This window comes from Tigriopus californicus, chromosome 3, assembly GCF_007210705.1.
Source record: "Tigriopus californicus strain San Diego chromosome 3, Tcal_SD_v2.1, whole genome shotgun sequence".
Taxonomy (NCBI): domain Eukaryota; kingdom Metazoa; phylum Arthropoda; class Copepoda; order Harpacticoida; family Harpacticidae; genus Tigriopus; species Tigriopus californicus.
In genome coordinates, this window is record NC_081442.1 from 8,963,025 (window position 1) to 8,975,152 (window position 12,128).

Below are 12,128 nucleotides of genomic sequence, written 5' to 3' on the forward strand. Positions count from 1 at the left end.
TAGTATTTCAGCCAGATTTCACCACCACGTCCAGAAAGTCAAACAAGCAAAAAAGCTCCATTTCTCATTATTTGAAGTCGGATCCAAATCTGGTCACTGGCTCTGCGATCGAACAGACATCAAACTCAGGATGATGACTGGCTAGCTGGCCAGCAGCTTGATTGCTTGGTTGGCTGGCTGGTAGGCTGGTTGGCTGGATACCATTTCATGATGAGGGCCTCGCCCAGAACAAGAGGAGTTGGATTAGTTCTGCACCATTGACACAGTGAGCACCATTTGTGGACTACGACCAGATGCTGGAGAGTGACGACCAAGAAGACGACGACTATCACTCGTTCCCGGGAAAAAGGCCCACCAAAGAAGGACATCTTGGCTTGTCGGGTAAGGAGAGGAAAAAAGAAAGGCATTTCATTGTTTTGGAACGTTATAACGAGTGAGGACTCCTCCGATAGCTGGATGGATCACGACGTTTGGACAAGGCAAGCTGCTCATGATCTGATTATAGGTTCCTGTCCTTGAGGTCACTGGCTCTTGACCGTTTCCTAACCCCATATGGCAAACACACAAAACAATGGAATTCTTTTTATTTGGTGAGTGTGACCAGGCCCTTTAATAGGGCCACTGAGAGCTTCACATGTTTTAAAGAAGGAAGGTTGACATTTCCGGGGAGGGCCCTTTTTGCTGATCCAGGAAGAGCTAATGTATTCTTTTCCCGGCTTGTCTCAAGGGTAATTTGGCAAAAATTCCATTAGCATTTCCGCTAAATTTGATCACCAACCCAAAGCCGTGTCAAGAGAGAGAACGAGATAAATTCCGTGAGCTCAGCATTGCTTCTCGTTTGAATGTAAGGGATAATTGGTCGTATCTTTGAATGTTAGAAAGAGAGCTTGGTATCTATAGAGCTGTAAATCGACTGTCATAGAATCGTTCAACAAACGGATAACAACATAGATATATGTTTATGGCAGCAGAGCTCTAATATTGTATTTGCTGTATCCAGCTTACGTTAATCGTGGGAATACTACAACCGATCGTTCCTTCGATCAGAAATAAAATCTCTCATTTGATAAGCCGTTTTTGAGATATCTATATCATTAGGCTGATTAGTAAATAATGACAAATCGGAGAGCTCGTAGAATACAAAGGCCTTTAGATATGTACTTTATGATAACGTTAATACATCTCATTTTGTCGCAGACTCAATCCAGCAGCCTTGTGTTTTGCTGCTGGATTGCTGAGGATTTGGTTAAGCATCTGGATGGAAGACCTGCCCATCATTCAGTTAGCTTCCTCCTCTCTACCATTAGTATTGTTCCATTGCTATACATGTGCTCTGTGCGCGTATGAGCTGGTGGAGCTGGCATTTTTTTGCCCCTTTGACGGGCAATCCATTTTTGGCGCCCCGAGATCGAGTTCGAGGCCAGAAGAAAAAGCCGAAAACACTCGCAGCCGCATCGCTTTTTCCCGATAAAGCCATCATCGCGGGGCATCAAGGTTCCGTCCTTGTGTGCAATAGCGGTACGGTGATAGTAGTAGTAGTGGTAGTAATCGTGGTTGAACCACAGCACATTGCATGCTTTGAAAGTCGGGCCATGATTACAATGTCAGTTGCCAAGGATGACCGAGGCTTGACCCGGAGTTGTCCATCACATCAGAGAGCTGAGTACACGAGACAAAATGCAATACTACAGTGTGAGTGGGTGAGAACTTATTTCTTGCTATGGAAAGCTTGGGCTTGGAGAAACCAATATCATCTGACCAAGGGGATGTTCTCGACTATCCATTAATTACATCTGACCGAGGTCAAGGTAGTTGCCCTTTGGATCTATAGGTTCAAGAATTCCAATAGTTCATCCCGCTGACTAGAGGAGTGCCCGGCAGGATTTGGGCAATACACGTATACATACATCAATCTTTGCCCAATCGTTTTTTATTGTTGAAAACATGTATTGTATTGTACACAGAATTACATTGGTTCTTGGGAACGGTAAGAAATGGACACATGCAAAGACAGAGGACAGGAAACTACGAGAGCAACATCTTTTTTTTAAAAGCGCTTTATGGATTCTTTTTTTGAGCTTCGCAACATAAGATATCGAGCCAATGTATCATATTTTTACGTGCCCCTGAACAATCATCTTTCATATTATGGTACAAGGTGACCGCTAACGATTCGAGCTGGAAACAAACCTTCATTAATCGTTCTAGGCTCTTTTGAGACCCAGCTAGACTAAAGCCATCTAATAAACAGGCTTCAAACGTCTCAAAAGAAAATTACCCTGCATTACGCAGAACTCCCTTAAATAGCGGTTACTGAAGGGCTGAGAGTAGTAAAACAAACGATCCTATTCGATGAGAGACAGTCCGCAGATATCACATGGTGTCTTTGGGTCTTGGTTATTGTGACCAATGTTTGACTGGAGGCAACGAATGGATTCCACTCGTGACTCGTGCATAACGCTCATCTGCTCCATCCGTTCATTCTGTCCAATTTCGGTATGTATCAACGACAAGGGAAGAAGAAGAATGGGCAGTAATCAATCTTTGGCGCAGACCTGGGACCTACAAAATGCTCTTCCGGAGGTAATCAACACATTTCCTAGCACACTTTGACCAACCTCTCTGGGGGCTCTTGATGTTCCTGAGGCTCTTGGACAAGATAAATCGAGGAGGAACCCACGGTAAAGGGTAGAATCGGCAATTTAGCATGGATGAACTGAGCAGCACCGCGTGACAGGACGGCCAAATTAGATGACCTCATTTCAAGAGTGGATCCAGTAGATCAATTAGTCCCTCCGCATTACACTTTCTTGGCACTTGAAGGCATCATTTGATCTCTGGTATAGACGTTATAACGGCTGTATGCCATTGCCACGCCACTCTCAAACACGTGCTTCCAGAACATTTTCCTCCGCGACCAGGAACACTCACGTTACAGTGCATAGAAGGCGATGGCAGGGTGGTGGTACTACTGTACATCCACAAGCCAGGCCAGTTGAGCAGCAGTCTTTTGAAAGCGACCCTAAAATATTCCCATCACTCATGGACACATGAGTCGACAGTTGTATGGCGATATCAAGACCTCGGAGAAGAAGGTGGGGCCCCGAACACGTCCTCTCGTATACACAAGAGTCACAACCCTCGTTGAGAGAGAAAAATGAAGACAGGATCTTGTAAATGATCGAGGGTCCCGCTGTCAATGTTGATAAGCTCATTGGTCTGAAGGAATAATTCTCAATTGGCTTTATAGACCGTGCTCAACGATTCAATCAAACACGCGCTCCTCGTCTCGAAAGTGTCTGCGATTTGTGACTTCCAAAAGTGGAACACAAGAGATGAGACTCGGCTCGGTGGGCCAGCCACTCTACTGGTACACTCGCTTCACGTCGATCCTCAAAGAGACGTAAAATAAATTGGAATGAATTGAAGAAACTTCCTTGGGTTCCAGGCGGCTCTGGCTGGTGTGGAAATTTAAAGCCGAACTTTCGAGCAAATGGAAAAGAACTGTGTCGGTGACGGTTTTCCAGGACAACTTCAACAGGACGAACTCGCACTTTCCCTCTCTCCCCCTCCGCCCTTAAGGCCCAGAATAAGTGAGTCTAGTCAACTTTGTGACTGATTAGGGTCAGCTCAATCGAGCTTTTCTTCCTCTTTGGATATGCTTTCAATTGAAACGAAAGTGACTGGTGTTCAAGCACATGGTGGAGTAGAATCTCCTAAGACCTAGATTCTGAAATTCGAGGGACAGTTGTTGTTCCACCTTTTTATTACTGTTCAAATAAAGTTCTGCCTCTGGGAATTGTTTGTGCTAATGCTCTGGGAAAGTCGCTCTACTCGTGAGAACTCCTGCTTGTGTTTGAATCGACGAGAATTTGGTTATGAGTCCTTAGAAATGGAACGGAGAAGAGAAAGTTTGCGCCCACAGTTCTTGTCAGTTTGTTTGTATCATAGGAGCTCATCATGTTAAGGGATATTGCCGCAATCAAATTATTCCACGTACTAACTACAGTGCAGTACGTACATACGTACATGCTAGCTCTCCAGGCACAACATTTCAAAACTCCCGATATGCCAAGTTGAAACTTCTTCATCCACTTTTTGACTCACCAATCTAGCCAAGAGAGTCTGTTAGTGTTCGTAACGCGGTTGTTATTCGTTCGTTCTTGTAAAATGAAAAATAAACCGGCTCTCGATCTACCATTTTGATGGATCATGAAGTCCGTCATGGATGGATCTACTCGAAAGTGAAAGTGGAGGTGGGCACTGTTCATTACACAATATCGGACTGGGGATATTGTTTTCACCTTAGCACAAAAAGTTATTACTTGCTGTTGATGCGTTGTCATTATTAATTTATGACTTCTGTACTTATATGTGTATTTGTTGATTGGATTTGAGTTGGTCCTCTCCTTCTAATTTTTTTTTCGAATTAAAATTGTGTCCTTTGAAAAGCTAGGGCTAGAGTTACAATTCAAAGAGCGACACTATAAAAAAATCGCGATATTAATTATCAGCTGAATATATCTTACTTTGAAAGAACTCTTGCCCACTTCCAACAACTCATCTTGGATGCCTTTGTTGAATCAATTTAAAAGTCTACTTAAAAAGCAAGAGCAAAAGTCCTCTAAAAAGTTGAAACAATGTGTGCCATGGATCCACAATATAATCTGATAGGATTGTAAATTTCGAATAAAGCCATAAAATCATAAAATAAGTCAAGTAATCGTGACGGCAAGATATTGTCCATTGTTTCGAACAGTAACTGGGGAAAACATTATCTCGCAAGGCTTATGCTTTGTCCTCTTTTTTATCACGTTCATCGCTTTCACATGCAACTTCTTTATTCTCACATTAGCTTTTCATGGAAGGTTAGAACAACCATAAATGGTGCCACTTCAAAGGCGTAGAACAAATTTTTTGGTAGTTGTAATCATCTAATTAAGTTCGTCTCTCTAGAAATTTTGCCGCATACCAAAAGCAATTAGCTTTCGTCTCAATTACAGACTCGGAGTGTTTGGATTGCCTAGACAACATTGAACAATGAATTGAGTGAGCAGATTTATCCCCCTTGTAATATACTAAGGCAACCAAAAAACACGAATTTACGTACTTCTTTTTAGAACTGAGGAAAACCAAATAATGCATGATTGAATTGGTATTTAATACCAATTCAAAGGTTAAGTAGAAAAAATGCCTAACTAGCACCGTCCTGGCATATAATTGTCCAAAAAATATCCTTCGACGTTTTTATGGCTGGCATCAGGTTTCAAAGAAAATGGAATTGAAACTTGAGCTGGAGGCTCTTTTAATCAGTAATCCACTGTAAGTATCAACCTATGCGAATCAAGCAACTGATGTAGATCTTAAGTGCTCCAGGTGCAGTATGTAATGCATATACATTAGAAATTCACGCGGTTTCCACCTCAAAAATTCTGGAGACAATGGACCATTTATGTACAGAACCTAACGAAGGACAGAGGTGCGCGAAAAATGTCAGATTTGCATCGTACCTTGTCATTGAGGACGAATAGATTCTTTTCATTCCCATTGCGTTCGAAGTTTGGCTCAAATATGCATATCTCGCTCCAAAATTCGAGGTCCGACACCGGAGAAAGTTGACCAAAATCAAGACTCGCCGAAGGAAAGAAAGGATCTCGGAGAAAGTGAGGACGAACGAGAGAGAGAGAGAAAAGAAGTAATCCACTACTCCGTTTGGAAATGGCCAGAACTGGAAGCAACCTCAAGGATGAATGAATGACATGTGGAATTTCCCGTTTCTCGCCATGTTATTTGCATTTACTCGGTCATAAATCAGACCCGAGAGGAAGAGGGGGGGAAGCATGGAACAAAAACGCGAGTGCCAAATGAGGACTCATCGTTCTCTTGAATGGCGAGAACTCAGCAAGAAAATCCGGATATCGTAAAACTCGACAAATGGCTTGAGCAGAACAAAAATGAAATTCGAGGATTTCAATCCTTCTTGAATTATGCCGCAAGGTACCATTTAGACAAACTTTCCTGTTATGAGGAGGAAGAGAAGTATGGTCTCTTTTTGACAAGTGTCTATTTCACTCTTTCAACAAGTGGTGTGTTACCTTAAATACCAAAATTTTCCAATTTATATGGCTCGAAGGATCAACTTCATGCCTCAGCCAGGAGGAGTTTGTTTGAGTTTTACTAAAAATAACCGTTGTATCATTTTCTTTGCCAAGAAAGAAGACGGAACAAAAGTTTTCAAATATAACATGCTTTCCACGTAAGTCCTTTGTTTGGGTGGATGGAAGAAAAGCTGACTTCAAAGGTGACTTTGTTCTTGGAGAGCCGGAAATTGTGGTTCTTAGTCGAGACAAATAATGATTGTATAGATGTACTAAGCGAAGGCAACGCTTTTGGGAAAGAACAGAGCGATAAGAGACATGAATTTGAAGGGCTATAAGCATTCAACTTTGTCGAGATTAATCTTGAAACAGAGTGCTGACTAGACAGTCACCCTCGGAGGCCAAACGAAGCCCGAACGAAGCCCCTCTTAAAAATCACAGATGTTTCCTTCCTCTCTCTTCATAGCAATAAACATAATCTGGTATTCAACTCAGCTTCCTAACCTTGAGAAGAAAAAGATGGATGCTGAGTAGAGGGAATCATTGCCTCAATTACTGGATGGCAAATGATGCTGCTTTCCGACAGAGCGGTGAAATGGTAATCGTTCTTCTTCCTGGAAGGTAAAAAAGGTACTTGGATTCTAATTTGGGGAGCAAACCAGGACTGTTCACTTCCCATGATCCTATTTTCGGCCTTGCAGGCATAACGAGAAAGAGAGAGTATTGCCGGCACCGCATTGGAGATTGACACACTTTTCGGAAGCACGTGCTTAAACCACAAAGGGGATGTGTCTTGGTGCTTGATTGATCTCTCACATCTGCAGAATCAGGTCGCTCCCGTAGTATTTGGCTTCTGGGTGCTTGTTGCAACGCCAATTCCGGTTGACAATCAAGAGCTTTCAGCTAAGAATGTAGTGCAATTTGAAATTCAGGTGCCTGTGGAGAAGTTTGACCCCAAGGGCCCCTACTATTGTGTTTCGGCTGCATCAGGAAATTTACTCCTTGTTCCATCCGCGAGGTGATCAATCTTATGGATCTGAGATCTTTGCCTTGGGCATCACTTTAAAATTGTTGCAGGCAAAGAGCTTTTCTCCTCCTGTTGTAGTCTACTTCAGTGTACTAATGTATGTAGTTGTTGTTGTAGTAGGAGTAGTAAAAGGACCCTGGGAGACTTAAAGGAAGAGAGCAAAGGAACCAGGAGCTCAGCAACAATTCGTACAGTCCTGAATTCCAATATACGACGAGTATCCCTGAGTCAATGGAATACCTAGATCGATCAGTTGGATGGAGTGGACCAACAACGATGATCGTTCATTTTGCTGCGGCATGACCTTTTTTTTTCTCCAACAAGATAAGCGGAATAAAAGTACAAGCGGTCTTAGTTCTACCACGGGGAACACGATTGTAACATGTGGGTCGAGTGGCGTTTCTCAGATGAGAAGCTGTGAAAGAATCATCTGGCTTTGGCTTCTCTAGATATCTCTCGACAGGCATATCGAGAAGGAGCTGTCGAAGTCGACGATGAGGGTGTCACAACGAGGAATTCGTTGTTCGTTATTGGAAATCTGTAGAGTAGTACTACTCTCTCGAGTGGTACATGTTGTGTACTACATGTTGTGGGAAAGGCATGATGCCCTGCTTGTGGGCACCTAGTACAATGTGCATGTACCACGAGAACTTCGAGCCATTGAGCGAGCGAGCGAGATTGGGTCGGAGTACGCAGCTTTATTATCCCATTGACTTGTTGGCTTTGTTTGTGTGTCTACGGAAGCTCCTCACGGGCGTGATGTTACCCAAGTCCTGCTAGTATTGCGGTGGATGGTTTTTGACTCAATCAGCCGTGACGCTATTATGGTGCATCCATGCTGATAGAATATGGTAATTTCTCGAGAACAAACATGGATGACATGTCTGTTATTTTATCTCTATCAAGTTCGGCAGGGAAGGTTCGAACTGTTGTACTGTTCTGTAGGTAGGTAGTCGGTAAAGTCCGACCGACCGCCGAGGACAGAAAGCCCAAAGAAGCCAGCCATCCTGTCAACAATCAGTCAAGCAGTGTTGCCATCAAACCGACTACTCTTGTCAACACTAACAAACGTCGGGTTCGTTCCACCTGTTTCTCCCATGAGGAAGGAGCTCAAGCAAACGAGGGAAAATCAGGGGATGGGAAAGGGAACGCGAGTTCATTACAGGAGTGATTAACTGCTCTCGGTGATTTTTTTTTCTCGGCAGTTTCTTTCCCTAAATCAAGGCTACCCAATATATTTGTCTTACGGGCAAATAATGGCACACCACCAGAGCACTTGACAGTGGTGGCAAGGGTCCTTATCCACCTCAAAGTAAGTGCTCAGTGGCTCTCTTTGCCTTGTTAAATGGCTTGTTCGCCTTTCCGAGGAGAGAAGAAAAAAAGAAGAGGAAAAAATCAAATTAGGACGAGCATTCGAAAAGGAATTACGGATCTCTCTCTCCTCTTTCAGGAGAATATTGAAATTGAAAAAGGGCTCGTTTAGCTTGACGCGTGAGGAGGATATTTCCACCTTATGGCATAATTATTTTGATTGGGCTGCCAACGGCTGCTTGCAGTGATTGATTTGGAAAGGTGTTGACATGGCAGAGAAAGAGATCGCGTCTTCTTTTTTTTCTCTTGATCTTGGTAAATCTTCGACAAATAGGAGAGGTAGAACAACATCTTGCACGAGTGCACACTACTCAAATAATAGTGTAGACCATAAAGTGGGATTAGAGAGAGCGTGTCCTTACCATAGCTTTTTTTGGAATGGGAAGTGGTCGGATCCAAGCCCTTAAAACCGAGCTGATTGAAGGTAAATTGATGTGGGAAAAAGGAGTATAAGAGAGGACGATGAGACCCTCTTTGTTGGCACGCGTTGGCACATACGAGACAATAATAGCCTTTTCACAATCACTCGAGACCTTCCAAGGAAGGTTACTCGCTCATCCTAAGGATCCATTCCACAATCTTCTAGTCCACCATGACTTGCTCCGTGGTTGAGGCTCAACATTAAATTGTGGTACTCTGTTCTGTACTTTTTTTAGTCTTCGTTCCACACACTCACTCTCTCTCTCTCTACACTTGCTTCCCTGTCACAAAAACCAAACCTTCGACTTTATTTCTCGATGATTTCTTGGAATCAAGGCTCCTTGGTATCGTCACCGCACTTTTCTCAGAGAGACTGAACGGCGTCGGTTTCGCAAGCCAAAGTTCGCGCACTTTTGGACCGAGACTGTCGAGCTCGAAAATTCGTTCCCTTTTTTCATTCCTCTCTCGCTCGAAAGGCACATTTACAGTAGTGGATGAAGACTACGGGGAAAAGAGAAGATGTTGTTGTTGTTCTTCTTTTTTCCATGATTCTTGCCTTGCTTTTGGAACACACCGATCAAGAGAGAGAGAGAGAGAGAGAGACCGAGCTAGAGAAGAGGGAAGAGCGCTCCAGCGTCCTTCAGTGTCTCTTTGGAACACTTAGGCCTTCATGCTCCAAATCTCTGAGTTGAGTACGTAGCGTCTGCCGAGTGACGCCAACCACGCTTCCACAACGAGAATCCACGCTCGGATCGAGCCGCGGAAGGAAGTCAGCTGACGCTGGACAGAGGAACGCTCGCTCGATTTACACTGAGTTAGCCGTTTCCCGGACCATGTACTTTGAGTGAAAATGCATCCGTTGATCCACATCCCTTTCTTTTAACTTCTTCTGTTGAAATGTACATTTAAGGGCCTCTTCAAAATATAAATGATAATACGTTGGGTTTACATTTCCCAATTATGTTTGAGTATACTCTTTTTTAGTGATTTTCACTTTCACCATTGACTTGACAACCAATATAATTGTAAGAATTAAGTTTTTTTCGGTTCCAAATAACCTTCGTCCTTTTTCAAAACAAATGTTGAATTTGGTTTTGTTTGACCTTTAAACGTTAACATGTACGTAGGCCAGTGAAATTAGTTTTTTATGGAAATGCAGAGCAATGCTCCAGTTGGTGTCAAAAAGATTTGTTTTTGCATAGATATGTTGATGTACAAAAGTATAACGGACAGACGTTTGTGAAAAGTGGATTTCGCAAGAGAGCATCATTATTTCATTGGACTGTTTCTAGAATACTTTACTTCAACAGTATCATTAACATTTGAATCTCGTGATTCAAATTCCCAGGAGTGCTAGTGGAAGTCTATGAAAGAAAAGAAAAATATCCGCATATTGAGTTCAGAGTATTTTCTTTTCTTTTTTTTAAATGCTTACTGAATTAGAACAACCTCAGTCGAAAAAAAGGAAAAAAAAATGCTCGAACTTAAATGTTTGTTGATTTGTGTAATCAATAAAACAATTCTTATATTTAGTGTCAATGTAAACGAGTCCTTGTTCAATCTCCTTACGCTCTCTCTTTCCGTGAGTGAACTCAGTGAAGGCCACCAGTTTCCACTCTAGAAAGAAGAAGAATTTGGATGATTCAATGTGCTTCTTTCTCTCTCTCCCCGACGTGAGAAGGAAATGGGCCTTACGATCTCGATTTTCTCTCCGCAAGAGGCAGCCTTGCTTTCTGGCTTGCTTGCTTCCCCGTGGAGGGGGAACGAGAGTGAGCCCTCGAATGCGCAAAGACACCCACGACGATAATCCTACTGGCTCCCCCTTGAGACTGTCAAGCCCGGCAACCCACCCCTGGAAGGATGTCGGTGGCGACGACATTACGCGCTACATCAGCAATCTCTCGGAAGGCCAACGCTTCTCTCGGCCTTGGCGATGCTCTCACATACCACATCGTATTCACATTGCTCGTTCCAATGAGGTTGTACGAGTGGCCGTCCTCACCGTCCGAGTGGCTTCGATGGGCGCCAGATAGCAGACGACATCCCAATAGTTTTGAGAGCCCGAGTGGTACTGATGGGAAAATCAAGATCGACTGGAGGGCTACGACGAGTTATCCAGAAAGAAAGGCCAATGGTCCCTGGTCCAGCAGCAAGCATGGAACCATGGAGCGATTCCCACATTTTGGGCAGGCTACCACTGAAAGATGAGCGTCGCCTGGCTTGGATGGTTTTACTCACTTCGAGCACGGAAATAGATGTTGCCAGGGCCGCCAGAACCGTTGGCGGTTCCATTTTAATTCAAACATTAAGGTCAACACTCTTGCGCATACATGTATCCATTTTCTGAGTGCTTTTTACACTTCCAAGAAGCCTTGGACAGCGTTAGGATTCCGTCCAGCCTCTTTGATGTCCTTCAAATATTTCCAGAGACATGGGATGGGGTGACGTTGGTGTTAGAAATGGCGGGGGTGACGGTGACGCTTGCCACGACGCTTGTCGGTCCAAAACCATTTCTCAAAGACTATTGCTTCTGTTCCAATGGGCCAATGCCTTCCATTTTCTATTGTTCTTATATTTTATCGGCACATTTTTTAAGTACAAACTTCTCCTAACAGAGACGCCCCAAACCCCATATCGTAACCATGTAAAAGGCTTCTCTTCACGTTGTATAGTTTGTCGATAAGACATTGACCGAAATGGCTTTTGGCCACGGTGGTTCCACACCCTTGACTCACACAGTCACGGTATTCCCAACATGCTTAGGGTATCTTTTGATACCTTTGAGGAAGATCGTATTTGTTGGAAATATCAAGCATTCACTCAATTGCATTCCATGTGAGTGCACCTGGAAAAGCAATTTTACTCCTTAAACGAAACCTTGTACCAAGACATATTGCTTTGTGAGCCCAAATATCAACTGCATTCAAAGGAAATCATGATTTATGGGGTTACGTGTATATGTATGAGAAATCAAAAAGTTTCAAGCAGTGAATCAATAATATAGGAAATCGAACCACATATTTCCCCAACTGATGGAACTACAACAAGAGCAAACACAGGCGAGAACAGAGAGTTGCTTTTTTGAATATGCAATTAGTGCTTTAAGCACACATTTTATTTCGAGCCCATGTAAGCCTTGCTATTTTGACATTTGGAAAGTTTTGAAACCTCAAAGATGTCCTGGAAAGTCTAACAATGAGATAAGATAAAGA

The 12,128-nt window shown here is 43.2% G+C and overlaps 1 protein-coding gene across 1 annotated transcript in view; it reads right to left on the reverse strand.

Annotated features, from left to right (window-relative positions):
- LOC131877708 (transient receptor potential-gamma protein-like) overlaps window positions 1–9,737 on the reverse strand; it is a 47,833-nt gene extending 38,096 nt beyond the window's left edge. Inside the window, exon 1 of the mRNA XM_059223461.1 lies at window positions 8,859–9,737. The gene's annotated coding sequence lies outside the window, so the exon portion shown is untranslated. The remainder of the gene's footprint in view (window positions 1–8,858) is intronic.
- Window positions 9,738–12,128: the final 2,391 nt, after the last annotated feature.